Source organism: Falco naumanni, chromosome 13 (genome assembly GCF_017639655.2).
Source record: "Falco naumanni isolate bFalNau1 chromosome 13, bFalNau1.pat, whole genome shotgun sequence".
NCBI lineage: Eukaryota > Metazoa > Chordata > Aves > Falconiformes > Falconidae > Falco > Falco naumanni.
In genome coordinates, this window is record NC_054066.1 from 22,970,260 (window position 1) to 22,988,874 (window position 18,615).

The 18,615-nt window shown below is 38.1% G+C and overlaps 1 protein-coding gene across 6 annotated transcripts in view; it reads right to left on the bottom strand.

Annotated features, from left to right (window-relative positions):
• NAALADL2 (N-acetylated alpha-linked acidic dipeptidase like 2) overlaps positions 1-18,615 on the bottom strand; it is a 496,311-nt gene that overhangs the window by 353,801 nt on the left and 123,895 nt on the right. For 2 of the 6 annotated variants that reach the window (XM_040612992.1, XM_040612993.1), the window contains one exon: positions 4,105-4,160. The exons of the other annotated variants lie outside the window; for them this stretch is intronic. The gene's annotated coding sequence lies outside the window, so the exon portion shown is untranslated. The remainder of the gene's footprint in view (positions 1-4,104; positions 4,161-18,615) is intronic. 6 annotated transcript variants of the gene reach the window in all.

Genomic DNA, 18,615 nt, shown 5'->3' on the forward strand with positions numbered 1-18,615 from the left:
TTTTGGACCTTTTCAAAACATGTCCTACGGGTCACCAGTAGCTGGCAAAGAGCTAGCAGGTTATGTCCAGTAAGCAGCTGACAATAATGCCTAGGCTTCATCTACTTCAAGCTGTCCAGGTGTGAGATGAAGCAAAGGTAACTGCATACACGCTCAGCTACTGTGCGTTCTCAGAGGCACATTGGATGTATGGGGGTGGGAGACACGCAGCCTCTAGGGGCATCTCCCCAAGGGACCAAGTCTGTATTTCTTTTTCAGGAGCACACTCTAACCAAGAGCTACCTCTTGAAAATGAGAACTGGCCGTCCCTGACACAGGACTCAGGACATGCAGCAGTCCTCACACAGCCAGACGTGACAAGGACTCTCCTCTGGATCAGGACCACTCAGCTTGTCTTCCTGCAGACCCACAGGCCAGCTGGCACTACAGGCAGAAGATAAGACAGCATATTGAACGCAGCCCACAAACAAACCCATTCTATTGCTCCAGATGACCCAAAAGCACCAGTTCCCACGCTCACATGCAAGCCGGGCTCCTCCCTGCTTGCAGACCCTCTGAAGAGCCACCCGCCTCGCCGGGAGAGGCGACAGCACTCACTGCAGCACGCGGCAGGACTCTTCCTCCCCCACATTCCTTGGCTTCGCCAGCAGGTCTGAAAAGGTTAATTCCTGAGGCTTAAGGGCAGCTCTAACCTACGTATTAACAATTTACAGATGTTTTGCTCACCTAATTTGTTCCACTATTCACAAAAACATGCAGTTACCTTAGCAACTACTACATTACATTTTATCTCCAAGCTGCAGAGCCTTTTCTTTTCTAAAAACAAACCCCACAAGCCTACTGATATGGCATGTAACCTTTGATATTAGTTCTAGCCATTTCAAGAAACATAAAGATAGGCACAAGTGTAATGAAAATAAGTCTCTTTTCTAAAAATCTGTTTAAGTTTTCCATTTATGAACAGATTTTCTTTGTAGATTTGTTTTATTTGACTCTTCTGTATATTTGTTATTCTTTTGTGGGTTACAATCTGCATAAAGGAAATTAAGAGGACAAGGAGGGAGACTGGTTTTGATACAAGGAGCTAGCCCAAATCTGGGTAGAGAATGTGCATCTAAAAAAAAAAGAAGTCAGGAATGAAGGAAATATTTGAAAATTGATGCAAGAACAAACAAATGCCTTTAGGCCACTGACTTCAAAGTGTCCTTACTCAATGGGCATTTAGTATGAAAACATGTCTATTTTTAAAAGGCAAATCAACAGAATACTTAAAGCTTGTTTGTGGGTTTTTTTTTTCTAAAGTGAAAGACATCTTCCTCTATGAACACCTCTAAGAAAGAACAATCAATTATACTTGGAAAATATTTGCAGTTGGTTATGTACCTGCATTCCTCCTAGGCGCCACTGCTTCCTGCGCTACATGAATTTGCATTCAATTGAAATAGATTTGTTTTGAAAGGCATGTTGCCATCATGTCACATGAAATGACGTGGAGACATGTAAACAAACACTGAGTAACCTGGTGTCTTCACACTACCTGCTGCAAGATGAACTGGCCTCAGATCTACACATGATTTCCAGTTCTTGCAGGGTTCCTATGTTGCTGCGTGATACTGCATTGCACAGGGTGCATGAGAGGGAAATGATTATTTTTCTTATTCAAAGGAAATACATTTGGGGGACATAATTTTGTTTTATTTAAATCAACAGAAAATCACAGGCTGGTATTTTCTTGGAGCTGTGAAAAACTATTGTGAACTTCAGGGATGCCTAAAGTTAGTGAACTTGTTAATACTTCTGATTTCAGAGCAACTTGCTGTTTTAAATCCACAGATCGGTGCTTATACTCAATTTCTAATAAACAACTACCTTGGAAATTAGGAATGATCTTAAATATTCTCTTGATTTAATACTTCAATGAAATAAGTTCTGAAAATGTCTTGTACAACGTCCATGTGATATCCTTTTATAACTGTGACATGATGTTTGAATCCCAGGTACCTGCTCTACAGTGCCCGTTTGTGCATATCTGAATGCACTAGAGAATCTTAGGTTCTGCTTTTTGCAAAATTTAGATATCTTTTGAAGGCTAATTTTCCCATTAAATATAGCTGAATTAAAAAGCAACTGGACAGAGATTTTTTCTGGTCTTTCTGTTTAAAAAGAAGTTAACTTTCTTATCAAAGCAGCACAGCATCTTTTAAAAGCAATGTCACTTTGTAGGAAGCCATCAGTAAAAAGTGCAATCCAAATTCAAAATTTTAATTGCAGTTGATTAAAAGCGTAGGTAGGGAAGTAATCTAGTATCCAACCAGTTATTAGTAATTAATCTTCCAACAAATCTAACTGAGGATGGGTCTGGGTACTTGGGTTCTAACTTAGGGAGTTTCCAGTTTATTGACCCTTGACAATTTCTCCTGCCAGTTCAGACTCCTGGGTAGCGAATTTAGGCCAGCTGACAAGTTTTGGTTTTCTTCATTACCTCAGAGATCCTTAGAAGAGTCCTCTAACTCTTTTGAGTCCACAGCCACCGGGCTGAAAACACCTCTGCTAGCTTTAACTCACTGACTCATTTCTACTTACATTCCTTTCCACTTTCTCCCCTATGAGCACCTATCTATCTGAAGCTCAGCATGACTCTGCTTTGAACCTGTTTTTTCTACACTGTTGAAGAAAGTCATTGAAGCTGACCAGTAATAATCACCTCCCCAGTTCAGCACATAGGTCTTCCTGCAGCCTTCTGACTATTTCTGAAGCCGTAGCTACACTTGAATGATGGTATAAACATTTTTTTTTAAGTTACAACTGCAAACTTTCCATCTTGAATACATGTCTCCCTATGCCGACGATTCTATTCTCTCCTTGAACACCACAATTTCCTCTGATTGCAGATCTTAGATTAAGACAGAAAATTCCCGTCCACTGGTGTCTATTACAAATTCTGTAATACACTTTCTATTATTATATATTAATTCACTCTGTGACAACACACAACGCTCTATCCCTACCACTGATGCACAATAAATAACTATATAAAGCAGTAATACCTCTCTGCCAAATACTCTTTTACTTAGGTCCCTTTCAACAAAGGAGATGCAGAATGAAACATAAACAGCTACTTGGTCACTTTCTACATTAACTTTTTTTTTTTTAACATAGTGAAAAGTTTAGTGTAGTTAAGAGGTAGTAAGAAACAACAGTAATGACAACACAGCATTAAAATGCATCAGTATTTGTTGTTACAGCCTTTCTCTTACACTGTTTAGCAGATAGAGAAAACCTCTCCTCCTCAGCCTCTCCAAGACAGTGCTACAGCTTTGATCAGAACCATTAAAAATGCTTCCATATTCCAGTTTAGTCAAGGATGAGTTTCAGTGTTGTAGGAAAAGATTCACAATGTGTGTGACAACGTCTTGACTAGGTTGCACACAGATGCGATTAACACATATGGAATGAGCTACAGGGGAAATGATATGAATTAATATACCACTATAATTTATGCCATTCATTTCCTTTGCATAATGCTGCACCATACCATCTATTATAATTCATAAAAACAATTCATTGCTTTGGAATTTCTACATATTTATGAGCATTCATTTGAAATGAAAATGTTTTCTTATTGACACATTCTTCCATCTTGACAAAAAAAGAAAAATTTTGAACACTAAAGGCTAATGACTTCAGTATTTTGTGCTGATATTAATTACACTTGGAATGCCACAAAAATGAAGAGACATTTACCCAAATCCAAAATACAGCAATCAAGTAATTAAGACTCCTAATCCAAAGCCAATAAATGATATTCCAAACAGCAAATGTGGTGATGTAATTATAACTGGCTTAGTACCTTTGCGTATAAAGAATATTTGAACAACAAAATAAAAATTAATGGCAGCCCCCGCTGTTATCATAAACAGAAACAGTACTTTCATTTCAAAAGAAAGCAGACTTATTTTCTTAGGTTCAGAATGCATTAGCATTTTCTGTAATATGCCCATTCATTTTATTCAGAACAAGTAACTTTATTTACACTACTGCATATGAGATGGTAGACATGCGCCCATTTAATGCAGAATTAGAGAGCAACTTAAAATGACTGACCTTTACAAACCACTTCAACAGACTGATAAACTCAGAGAGAAAAACTGCCATCTGCCCTGCAAAATAAACATGAAGTTGCAACGTAAAAATCGTGAGAGATTCTCCATCTTCACAGCACGTGGGAAGACATGAAAGGTACGGGAGCATCCTGACAGGCTTAGTGACTTGCATTCACATAAATATCATATAAACATTCACCTAATTTTATCCAGCATGATTCCTGGATTCGTAGGGTATGTCCTTCCCCTCCATTACATGAATGGGACCTGAGGAGATGGATGTTGGGAATGGAGCTTTGAAGACAGCAAGGTGACCCTCACCCTTTTTTCTGGGAAGGGAGGGAGGAAGGGAGGGAGGGAGGAGGCACTGACAGCCACTTGAAATATTAAATTAGTATGTTTGTGTATGTTTTAAAGAACAGAATAGTTAATCATGTCCTTTAATGGAAAGACCAAGTCCAGCCTGCTACCAAGACATGACTGGTGCTCATCAGCATTCCCCTCCAGCACCAGCTTTGCAACTGTACTTTGTTATAACACACTAGGCAGAGCCTGGTAATGACAATCCGAAAGAAGTAAAAAAATCTTACCTCCCTTCCTCACAGTGTGGCAGAATATAGTAATCCACAGGTCCCAGTCACGTTTTCACAATAGCAGTACACTCCCACTGGCTTCAAGCCCATGGGGGCTGCAGGAGGGCTGCACACAGGGGGCTGCGCTCCCCTCACCTGGGCAGCCAGCCAGGATGCCCAGAGGCCCCATGCTCGTCCAACTACACCTACGGGTTTCTCCTCCACCCACCGGTTAGTACCATGTATACCTGGTTCTGCTTTATCCTAAATAACTACTTATTATATACCATGTATACTCAATTCTGTTCTATTCCAAATAAATACCTACTTAGGAAGCTCGACAAGGCAAGGATTGCTTTCTATTATACTACTACGTAGCTTTTCAACAGCCTCAGCACGTAATTTAAGTAAGGGTTCTGAAACGTGCTATTATATAAACACAGGTGGACAAACTTTTCTAAGTAAAGCATACAATAAAACTCCACTGCACATGTGGTAAAATATTAACATTTCCACTCCCAAAATTCGTAAAGCACTTTGAAGCTCCCATAACTATTAAAGAGCTGGGGAAAAAAAACAAACCAAACAAAAAACAAAAAAAACCCTGACAACAGGAAAAGCAAACAATTTTTATTGATTTTACTGGCTTCAAAAAAAGTGTGTATGTTGTCAAATTGAGTCAGAAGTTTTAATCTCTGAACGATGCATTTAAAAACTTGCCTACCTAAGACAGCGTAATGCCAAAGAGAAAAACAACTATGTAAAGGGGATTCTTAGACATAAAGTTATTACTAGGATTGTCAGGAGAATAAATCTTTATTTTCAGAACGATTGTGCATGTTTCCCTTTGCTTTGAGAAAAAGTGGATCATTAACATTTAAATTGAGGTAAATTAGGCCAATTTCTACACTGAATGGCCTGCAAAGCAAGAAACATGATCTAGCATCAAGCAAACTGGCAAATCAAGTCTGTTACCAGCACCTCCTGAATAAAACTCTGTGTAATGTTGAGTGCCCAGCACACAATGCATTTCTCAAGAGAGGAACAGCCCATAATGAACTTTGAACTGCCAAGTAGACATTAGAATAGGAACAGTATAGAGATGCTGTAGCTGGCGGTAACCTTACATCAGCAATGTTTCTGTCAGCACTGACTGTTTTAGGAGTCTTAATGGATTACTGCATTCTTTAAGTAAACTGCAATGGTTCAGAGTTCACCAGTAAACTTAGAGAAGCTGTAATATTCTTGAACCTGACTGAAAATACAACTCAAGGAAAAAAAGTTGGAGAAGGATCAAAAAAGGGGTTTCACTTTCACAAACTTGCCTGGCTTCAATACAGTTGGAAACACGCGACAATGGGGAAGAGGGAGGACTGCTGGATTCTGCACAGACCTCTCGGAGCACGGTTTCGGGCCCTTCATGCACTGGGAGATTACTAACGTGACAACAGATCGCTGACATCCCAGTTAGGGTCCAGGTATGTCACTTCAGGCCCCAGGTTTAGAAAAAAACCTTTCAGATCCCATAAGCGCCCTTCCTACCAATGCATGCCACTTGGCTGCGATTCAGTGTAGCTTCACCACTTTAATATATGGTATCACGTTAACGTTGAGCTGTAACTGCAGGTTGAGTCTCTACGGTGTAATTTATTCTGTGAGCACTTAAAAAAGGTGTCTTGGGTAGGATTAGCTTTCTGTCTCTTAACAGGAAGAGAGAAAAAAAAAATATTTTGCCCTGGCAAAGGACAATAAAATACAGATATTTTGTTGTTGTTGTTATTTTTGCTCTTAGAATCTTACCATTTCTATTTTACACTTTTATGACTGCATCAAATCAAAACACGCAGGAAAAAAGTTGTATGCCAACTGCAGCCAGGTTCATAACGGCTAACAATTCAGAGCCCTAATGCGCATTTAACACTGTCCTAATGCAAGCAGTGTACAATAATCATTTTTATAATCATGTTACGAAGCTTCTGGCTCTTTCTTGAGAAAGTCCCCTCTCTCTTCCCTCCCTCTAACACAACACACAGCTAACCTGGCTGAAAAGTTAGGAAAGGGCACAGCAACATCCCTATCACATAAATCTATTAAATGCATTTCAAACTTCAAATACTGTTGAGGACCTGCCACTAATAAAGGGCAAAAAAAAAAAAAAAACAAAAAAAAACCCCACACCAAAACACACCAAAAAACCAAATCCAAATAAACCAACAAATTCAAGAGATTGAACAGTAAGACTGCAATATGCCTTCATATTTTTTATGCCCTGATATTGCAACAGCAAAATTAAACTGTAAGAAATAATGACAGGCTACGGCTTTATTATTTGTGGAGTATGTGCAACAGTGGACATACAAGAAGAGTTATTTGTCTTCTCATGCTACCACTGTCTGAGAATTAGTAAAGAGGGTATGACCAGATGGCTGAAACCACTCAAATTTCCTTATTGGTGGTGTGATAGGCAAAGAGACCTGGTACAGGCAAACAGGGACAGAGTTTATCACATCATTCCAATATGACAACCTTTCCCCCTGCAAAGTACTTCATTTTCTAATAAAAAACTGAAAGAATTAATTTGGGAGTAGAAGTAGTTAAAAGCAATTTAAAAAAAAAAAAACCAAAAAAAAAAAAAAAAAAAAGGCAAACACCTAACCCAAACTAGGATTAGCAGGTCTGGGAAATTCTTCCTTGTAGTATTGCAGAACTTGGAAATTTCAGACTACTTATAATTTAGCACAGCTCGCAGATATAAGAGCCCAAGCGGACAGCAAATGACACGCAGTCACACCGAGATTATGCTTCCCATTATTTCGAGCAGCAAACAATTATGAGTAAGACTTATTTGCTCTCTTTCTTCCACATTCATTAAGCCTCCCATCCTTTATCAGAAATGCATAAAGAGGGTGGGAATCTTTACTCTTGGAAAAATCATTTTATTGCTGTTTCTTTTAGAACTTTTTAATTAGTTTTTCCAAGATTAATGATCAATGATCAATTATTTTTCAAAATTTGGATTTAATTAGTGTGATCAAATGAAGACTGAATAATCCTTCTAATTTCAGTACAGTTTCTAGGCTTCTACCAAGAAGAAAAATTTTAACCCAGTTTTAACTCATATTTCATTTTTTTTAGCGTCCAAACTGTTACTAGTGTTAAAGCAACTATGGCAATATAAGCACTGCAAGGAAGTTGGGAGTACACAATTTCACCATCAATAGTTTGCCTAATACATAACATCAAACAACGGTAAAATTTTTGTAAGTAGCAAGTTCTTACTAAAGGAAATAAGCATCCAACTGCTGCTTGGTGGGTTTTTTCAGAACTACCTGAAAACTTCCATTTTGCAGTTAACCATGCAAAGTAATTCAACGCAACTCATCGCCTTCTGTTATTACAGTAAATGTAAACCAACAACAATACAGGAACAGACATTTCTGTAAATGCTTACTACCAAAATAAACATATTTCTGCTGCTTACTGGTAGACAGCAAAATAAGGAGAGCATACTAATCCAGAGAGAAAGCAGGTGGTGTGCTAGATAAGCACAATGCCCTGGTACCAGAGCTGGGTTACTGCATCTTCTACTTGAAGATTCTGAGATGCCAGTCATTGTGTTTGTGACAAGAGACAAAATCCCCAGTGGACTGAGCCCATCATTTCCAGTGAATTTCCATACCCTGTCAACAGTCAGGGTGCTACATAGATACTCCTGACAGATTCCTGGTGATATGTTAACAGTTTACTCTTGCTGATTAAATGCAAGGCAACCAGACAACAATGCAAATTAGCAAGCAGGAAGAACCATTAGAAGTTTGATTCATTACAGGAAAGTAGAAAGTAATTTCAAATAGGACTATTAAAACAGTTAGAAACGCTTTTTCACTATGTCCTAGTTGCAGTTAATTACAAAAAGACAACAAATTTCTTAGAAATATTGAGTTTTGATTTGAGAAAGAAAAACTTTTATAATGGGTGACGTCTAAATTAGCAGGAGCTTTTTGCAAAGACTGACCTGATTAAGAAAAAAATGTATTCTAATTCACATGGAATTCAAAATCTGCCTTTAATGATCTAAGACTAAAAGCTAATAGGAACGAACTTGGGTATATAAAATACAATAATTATACAATTATGATGATACATAAAATTACTAATATGATAAAGCCTGGGTTTAATAACACAATATGGGATACACTGTCACAACGGCCTTACTAAATCACCCATATGCTAGTCAAAATTATTTTTCTTTGATTTTTTCTCTCATACCAACTATAAGCTCTGCAGAAGCCACAGCATCACTGACTGCATCTGAAAACATCAGTTACTCTTGCATGAAATTGAACTTTATGAAGAATAGGAAATTACTGATGATCTTCAAATTTTGAAGCATAATAGAAATGTTTATCTTTATACTTGGTATAATTTAAACATTTATACACTAGTAATGTAAAATGGCTGAAATGCCTCACTGTTACAGGGTTTACAAATGATAACCGAACAATCCAGTAACATTTAAAATGCTGCTATTTCAAATATACTATCTCAGCATTCTGCTCCTATTCTATTCCATGGAATATAGGATTTTAATTTTCTCCTATAACAGTAAGCAATCATGCCTCTATCAGTTTTCCCTCTTTACAACAGATGTGCATATTCAAAGACTTCCCCAAAAAACCACCAAAATAAAACCAACTAACACAAAATGAAAAATATAGACAATATAGGACTTTTTAGCCCATAAATACCATAGAAAAAATGAAACAAGAAAAAAATGTTTGGTTAAAACAGTATGTCAAGCAGGAGCATGCTAACAGGATGATATCCTCCGCCCCCCCCCCATATATGAGAAACTGCAATTTGCCTATTTCAACATATTTATTTTTTTGTTTTCCTGAAAAGTCAGACATGGGTCACTGGATGCAGTGGGTTGCTCCCTCTTCCAATTCTGAGTAAGAAATATACACAAGATCAAGTGAATTAAATGAAATGCAGGCAATTTTCCTGGGATTTTTAAGAAGAATTCAAATCAACTATGACAGGTAGAACAAAGTAGAGAAGTAGTTTTAGTTAAAACGTGTGTATAATTCTGCTTATAATGCCTATAATCGTTAATATGACTAGAATTCAGAAAAAGTTTTAAAGCTTAGGTTTGGTTCAAAATCTCAAACATTTGTGTATGCTTATCAGGTAAGAATTTCCAAACAGAAAACCAAGATGAAAATCATGAAATTTCAGTGGGCTTATTTCACATCTGGTCAAAAATAAATTAAAGAAACAAGCTGTATCTCATTGCCCTCACTCAAGACCTGTCTGCACTCAGACACAGTCTGTATGGAACAACTGAACACCGCCAAGGCCACAGATTCCCACAGCCAAGAAAGAAAAACAGCACAAAAATCACTTTTTAGAAGTTTGAGTTTGGAAGACTGAGATTTGATTTGGACCAAACTCAATTCCTCAGACTTAACTGAAGTTACTGCATCTTTTAAACCCTGACAAGTTTCTATATACATAAGCCTGCTTCATCAAACAATTTTGTTTCTTTCCCTGGGATGCTTAACTCTGCTGAAAGCAGCTCCGTTCCAAGTCTTCAGTATATAGAAAAATCCTATTTCACTTGCCTCTGAGGCAGTTTATTTACACAAGACCAGTACAAAATTAAACAATAAATTAAATCTGAGCATGAGTTCATGATTGGGTTTAAACAGACATCTGTTTCTGAGACAACAAAAAAAGCTATTTTATTTTTTTAAAAAAAAAATATCACTTTGGAAATATGAAGGTGATTTTTCTTTCCTGCATCATTTACTTTTGCTGTAATTGCAGTAAAAGTTTCAATCCAGTTCTAACAGCTGCAGCTGACACCAAACCAAAAAAAAAAAAAAACACCAAAAACAACACAGAAAGGGAACAATCCAAGTTTCTTAAACCCAGCAGATGACTTTACAAACAGACAAAAGCCAGGTTTTATTGGACCTTATCCTCATTTAGAGGGAGCACAGCAGTAACCATACACACTGCAGAACTAGGACACAGACATTAAACTCGGTAAAACATTTTCTTTTAGTCTGCATTAAAGACTAAGCAGTAGGTAGAAATAAAGCTACAATGGACTGTCCTCATTACATATACAAAAGAAACCAGAGAACACAATACCCTAAGGCTACGTTCATCTTGATACTTAGACTCCTTTTGGTTTTAAAATCAGTTTTATTCCTCTCTCGCTTCTGGGCAGATCTAAAGAAGAAAACCCACCTCTTCCACCTTCACAGACTCTGTTCAGGAAAGGTTCCTTGACTAAAGTAAATGACTGGAGAAATAATACAATTATTGCCTGTGAATGTTTCACCAACTTCCCAGGTTAGAAGTATAAACACATACTGAAAAGGCAAGAATCCTTATCTCTAATATTTATTATTTATTTTTTCTTAAAGCTGAATTCAGTACTAAGCTTAGTGTGTAAACAGTCCTGAACTGTAACCACTGCCCTTTTGTGTGTAACCACTGAACACGCAAAAGGTATTGTACAACTTTCCCTCACTACTCATTTGTCTCTGTCATGCTCTCTAGGAGGGGCAAAAATTAACAAAATAAAATTATATATCCAAGGGGGCAGACAATGTGTTTTGCACACTTGATTTATGAAAAATGGCTGTAGGCAAAACAAGATCACCATATTGCATGTGTATATGCACAATACCCACTCACCACAAAGCCTCCAAGTATGATGGATTTCAAGTCACAGATGCACTAACTCCTATGCTTGCAAAAGCATGAAGTTTTGGGACATGATTCACACATACGTAACCTGTAATCTCTAATCTTCAGCTGAAGAGCACAGTGGTAAGAAAGACTTGTTTACAGACCCTTGAGATGTTCCTCAAGGATGCGAAGAGACACCTTCAGCAAAGCCAGAAGGTCAGAACGTGCTGTTTCCTGACTCTTAAGACACCCAGGCCAACACTTGAGCATAGAGTTTGCCCTTAAAAATACAAAATGCAGTGTTATCAAAATAAACAAAACAAACTGCATTTATAAGCAAAGTCTCAGCTTCCACATTTAAGACTGTATTTAGGATAATGTAAATTCAGGAGCCTAGATTATTTTCCCAAGACATTTGACATCTTAAAATACTTAGCACTTCCATTAGTCAACTAAAAATCAAATCATGTAGATAATTTTTTTATTTTCAATTATTTAAAAAAAATATTAAACCAAAACCCTTAAGAATTCTTTTATGTAGTGAACAGATATCTGCATTATAAAATGAGTTGGAAATGTCATAACACAAATTATAACACAACACTGAAGTAACATACAAGGAACCTGTCGCTTCCAGATCACCTCTGGAGAGTGCTTAGGGATAGTTCGACTGACATAGAGCTTTAAAGCATAAGAAAAAAGGAAAAGTGTTCACTTAACTGCTGTACACGGGGCACTGAAGTAACTAATCCCTCTTTCACTCAGAAACCCATCCTGAATCTTCCACATGTGGTAGGAAGGAGGTAAACATGAATAATTACACCAAGACTTGCATTTAAACCTGTTTTACAACACTAGTATTAGTACAGAGCCTGCAATATCTCAGATGGACAGCCAGCTGGGTATTTGAAAAGTCTGTCTTGAAAACGAGAAACATCCTCAGGAAGGCAGAAACTTACTCCCCGCTGTCAGGTTCCCATCAGCGCAGGGGAAGTGGCTGGTGCCACCAGCCTTCGTTACACACCATGACCGTAGCAGAACTGGTTTTTAAGCAGATTATCACATTACTTGTTTTGTTCATCTTTCTCTTCCAACCTTTCAGTTCCCATCTTTCATGGTAAGAGTTTTACTCTTCCTTTTGGATTTCAATAGCTCAGCACATTCTAACCTCACATCTTAACAAAGCTTCCTTTTGTACAGAAGACAGGGTTTTTTCCATTTCATTTGAACACACTCTTCTACTGTTAGAAATGAGCCAATTAAAACCACAGAGGTACTTGTAAGTAGTCCTTGTTGCTATCGTGTTTACCTTTGCTAAGATAAAGGCACTTGAGAATTACTGACAGATTTTTAACCCCACCATGCCTGTGGAGCTCAAGCAGTTCCTACCTGCCCTTCTCAAATGGGAGTCTAAAGTAAAAAGTGATTTGCACAAAGCCAGACAAGGGGGCAACCCAAGCCCATACAGAAGATCAGTTACTTAACCAAAAACTGAAACAAGTCCTCTTCTGTCTTAGCCCATCTATGGCTCTGAGTCTTCAGAGTACAATTCAGCACCTTGCTTTAACAGGTGCCAGCTACCGCTTTCTTCTTTCTCTTCCTACCTAAAGGCGCCTATCTCCCCGCATGTAAACATCAGAAAATTTAGTGGCATCCATCTATTGTTAGAGCAGACACCATGTTACAGCAAACACAAATTCTCTCCAAAGCAAAAGCCAATTAATTGCATGTCTTACATAACCAATTTTTTAAAAGGAAACAAACAAACAAAAAAGCATAAGTTAATTGCATTTTAATATAAAATCTTTACACCTTTTGCAGATTATTAGGTTATTTCACAGTTTATTATAAAACATTTTCTGTTATCATTAACTGAAAGTTAATAGTTTTCTGGTGTGGTGGCTTGAGTGTAGGAACTGCAGTGACACACCAACATGAATTTTAAGTTGCTGCATACGGCAGCAGTACAAACCTGACCTTCCAGCCAGAAACAATACATAAATAAATGGGAGTAAATAAAAATTAGCGCTTTTTCAAGGTATTGAGCTTCCCTTTGTCATCAAAATAAATAGCTCAACACATAAACAGCAGAACTTTTCTGGAGTGTAAGGCCCAGATTACATGGCTAAAGGGTAACTGCAGAGGAATGAAAAATCAAGGCAGCTCTGGGTTCTCAATCCGGGAAGTTTTGAGGCGTTTCAATGGCTTTACATTTCACACATCTAATTTTTTTCAGAACATGAAAGCAGACAAAAAATATTATTCAAGTACTACCAGGACTCTTCAGAGAAGTAGAGTGGTAGTTTTTATTTTACAGAGAGGGCTCTGCAGTCAGAGCCACCACCTTAGTTTTGTTCCATAAGGAGAATGCAGATGCATGTTTTGATTTAGACATTTAGTCTTATACCAAAATATTTAACTCAGAACTTGCTATAGAAATCCTTCAGAAACTGCATCATTGCTCCATGTCCTTGAAATGGCCACAGCTGTCTTCCACACTGAGGTTCATCCTAACAAAACACTCGATGCTCAGACAACACATTTCGTCTCTGTGTGTTCTTAATAGGCTTCCGTTTACCTGCTGGAGTGCAACCTGTCAGTTTGGCCACATTAAATGCCTGCAAGCCTCAGTGATATTTCTTCTACCCCTTTTGTTCAAGGCTAGGCAGAGTAAAGTCAGCCAGAAGGGTTCAAGCACCAATACGCCACTGGCAGACACTATACGGGGAAGCAATTTCCTGCCAAAGATTTGGCAACGGCTACTACAAGCTGCCTCTCCAAAGTCATCTTTGTCCTACTTTGCTTAGTTTACTTGTTCAGTAAGAGGTCACAGCATCACTGTAACATGCACAAAGTTTGAGAAACTTCAGATGCCATTTGGTACTGGTGCTACCAACAGGGTGCATGAAGATAAAAAGATGAGAACATAAGTAAAACCAACACACACAAGGGGAGAGAGGTGCATCTACCCCTTGCTGAAATAGGGAGAGGAGTACAGCATTTCTCAAGGGTGCTCTGGGAGTTTCCTTTACAGCCAGCCTACCCACAAGCTATAGCTTTACAGACATCCTTCCTTTCAACATATTATTTGGCACTAACATCAGGCTCACTGCATCTTTGTTTTGAGCCAACTAAAATAGCACCAACTTGCCATGAGGCTCAGGATCACACAAACTGCCTCCTTCCTTTACACAATGTAGACATTTGGAGAGCCAGGGAGCACTTTTTGGTCCCCATAGGCACCTCCTCAGTACTCAAGTCTCCATCACTCTTTGCCATTGTGGTGAGTTGCCCTCAATGGTCCTTGCAAGGGCCAGTTGTTTGGAGGTCTTTGACCCATTTTACTCTATGTAACTCCAGTTTCCCCCTGGATAGAAAAGAATCCCTTCCTCCATTTACCTCAAAAAAGGTGGACACGAAGCAGCATCTCCTCAAAGACCATTTTGGAATGGGGGAACAGAAAGGGAGATTTATCCTACTCTGCCTACAAGGATCCTTGTACTGAAATTTTGAGGAGAGTATACCCTGTATTTCCAGTCACCTAAAATGACCGCTTTTGGGGATCACCTCGGTTCTCTCTCTTTCACCTGCAGTCAAACCTCATGAAGCATAAGCAGACATGCCATGAAACAGCACATCGGGCTCTAGGCCTTATGATTAGAAAGGTAGTCTGAATTTCTAATGCTGCACTCGTTACATGCTGCTCAGAAATTCAAACTTGTTAAAAAGCTCTTCCTCCCACTCTGTGACATCTGAGTAAGCGCTCACTGTGCTGAAGAGCAATGCTAGCTTTGCCACTGACTCCAGATCAGATCAAAATTTCAATGTTACTATTTTAAGCTGGACTTAAATTTTTTATACTAACACCAATTGTCTAACAGTCCCGGTTTAAGGCAAGAAGTACACAAATAAGGTTCCAGCTTTTGTCTCATCTGGCCCTTGAAATTATATTTTTTCCACAACAAAGCCAGTTGTATTGCAATTGCAATTTTATATGTACCTCTAAGACAAGAAACATACTGTATACATTATAGTGTCCCATGGTGAGAAAGGGTCTTTGATAGAATTAGAATTTGCTTTCTTGCATCTGAAATGCAAATTTCTCTGGAGATAGCTAAAAAAAATCTGGTAAGAAACAAAAAACTCTTCAGCAATAAAATATTTTTAGTACATAAACAAACCAAAATATTCTCATTTGCATATGGTACATCTTCATCTCCTATGACATTTTTTATTTTTATCTTATATGACAATGCTACTCTCAAACTAAATAACCAAAAAAAGCAGGCAACAGTTCTGATGCCAGATGCTGAAGATCAATAGCTATTTCCCAAAGTTTATGGCATAATTAAAATTTGTAACAGGAATAATTTTCTTTTCAACCCCTCAGGCTAAGCCTAGAATTATTGACTAAGTCAAAGTTATGTAGTGTAGCATTTTTTATTATGTTTATGGATAATATAAAGGATTTTATGGTTTTTACATGTAATCTGATAAGTATAGAAACAGTAAATAGGAAAAATTCTCTCTATCAACAAAGCAACAGTTATAAACATTTTGTTGTTTAGGTATGTAGAGGACATAGGTTTATTTAATTATCTGCTAGTTAACCATCAGCTACACTGCAGCGTACAGGTGGATGGCCAGACTGCCCATGAATTAACAGCAAATTGAATGTACAGTCCTTTAGAACTCAACAGAGCCTTTGTTACAGGGAGGCAGCATCCCAGGAATGGTGTGCAAGGTTCCACAGTTGTTAAAGCTGCCAGGAGCTGGAGTAATACAGTATCTGCAATTTAATTTGTTGGCATATGCGAACGGCTTTGTATTTATAACCCGAACTGCCCACCTATGCTTTCTTCCACCCAAGGCATACTGAGAAGAGACTTGAAGAGAGAAAGGAGAGTGAACAAGAAGAGAGCGCAGTTGATTAAGGACATCTACGCACAACCTCTGTGAGGAGAGGGAAAAAACGATTCTGCCACACTACCAACACTGCCATGATTTGGGTTTACTGTAACTCTCAGGCGTTCAGGTCAAATATACCCAGTTTAGAAGTTAAAAGGTGTATATTTGTTTCCTGTCGGCCCTAAAAATTCAGCCTTGGGCAGTGGAAGTCTAACTGGATTATTCCCTGCTCATGTGTCTCAGTCGATGCTAATAACAACACAGGCCAAACTAAACCCTCTGAAACCTGTGCAACCCCATTACTTTCACTGCATTTTCACAAATAAAATATAACCAGAAAGTTGGTAAACATTTCTGCTGATGAAGCACAAGAATAAACACAGTCTGACTCAGCCCCTCTCTGCAGCACTAGCAGGAATAAAATGTGGTAAACTTAATTGTGTTATGAAGGCACATAAAATCTGAGCTTACACAGACAGCAGAAAGGCCACTTTTATACAACTACTGTTTGAAGAAAAAGATGAATATACATACAAATTGACGAAGCCAGCTATTATGAAACTATGCCTAGTACTATAGATTCACAGTAACATTCAGGCTAAAAACCTCAGCTCCGCTTTCTAGGACTGTTTCCACAGGGATGGATTTAGTTAACTTTATGTTATGCTTTTTATTCTCCTGAATGCTAAGAAAAGCTTTAGTACATAACCAAAATATAACCAGAAACATGAAACTGGAAAAAGGCAGAATCTGCTGCAGCAACACTGCAAGACTGGACTCCTAGCACCGAAATGCAGGTCCAAAGGCACCCCATAGATCTGCACCACCTGAAACACCATCCTCAGGTAAACATGACAGTGGAGATAGTGGACTCTTAAAAAACCACAAATTAAAAATTTGAGCAGAAAGCTCCAACACTGCTACACAGAACATGCCCATCTTTCTTGAGAGAGAAGAACATGGCAGGTGTCCTTAAAGCTAACCATTGGTTTCCAATGGTTTCTAGCTACTTTCCTGATGGAGATCAAGTAAATCTTGCTTCTCTGACTGCTGACTAAATGCAAAAGCAAAAGTTCTGCATTTACTGTTCCCAGTTTCATATGTTCCACAACCATGAAATTCCTAAATATTGTCACAACTATAACATAGACATTAAATACAGCTGAACTGCATCCTTATAGAGTTCTTTTTCTCTGAAATAATGAGAGCTAGGAAATACCGTAACAGGTAATGAAATCACAGTATTTCTGAAAAACACGCATCCTTCTTTAGCAAACCATGCAGCATTTTGTTCTGTGTGGACATGTCCACATTTCCTCAATAGTGCACAGTTTGTGTAATTAAAAATTAATCTTAGGATATGAAGATCTGAAGTCACTGAAAAGTAATTAAACTTGTTTTCCTTCCCCACCCCCTATACCTAAGACATATATTCAGCTACATCTACTGCTGCATAAATCAACTTTATCTTCAACAAAATCTTCTGGAAAAATATGCTTCCAGAAGAACATCTGAAATATCTACATTTGCCTGAACGTTGTCAAGTTCACCTGACAGAGTCCATAAGCCTCACTTCCTTAGTAAATAAGGTTAAAAGAGCCAAAATCCCCCAGATTTTTTACTTCAGATTTTACCTACTTGTCATGAATATGGACACATAACGATTGAAACCAGTACACGATGAACATCACTAAGACAGTGCAAGTCTTTACACAGTGCACTTCACCTCTTTTCAAGGCAAGTGCAAATGACATGACATAAAATGTTTTCTCTGTCTATCATATTCTGATTGACAGCCTTCACAGGGTGCTTTTAGTTTAACAAATCACAAACAATTTCAGAAGGGTAAATTCAAGCAATATGCCTTCTCTCGCCAATAGCCTGCTTGGCCTTATCATTAGAAACATGTGTGAGATGGAAAATAACTCAAATGCTCAATAAGATTTCCTTTTGCTAATATACAGTTACTTCGTACACCTCGAGGTACACAATACATAGTAACATATACATTATGGCTATCTGGAAATGCATAGTCACCCAAAACCACTAGGAACAGCAGGAGAACCAAGAAAACCAAGTCTCCAGATTTTGAACAAATCTACAATGACATGTTTCAAGTTGTTCAAAATTCAACACATACTACATAGGAGACCATTATTGCACAGGTATTGTGCCAGCAGTCTTTTTATTTTACTTAGATGTCCTAAGTATCTGATGTTTCTCCTACTGGTTTGAATCTAACTAAAATAACGATGACAATGGTATTAAAAAAAAAAAAAAGGGGGGGGGGGGGGGGGAAACGGAGCAAAAAAATACCCACATGATCA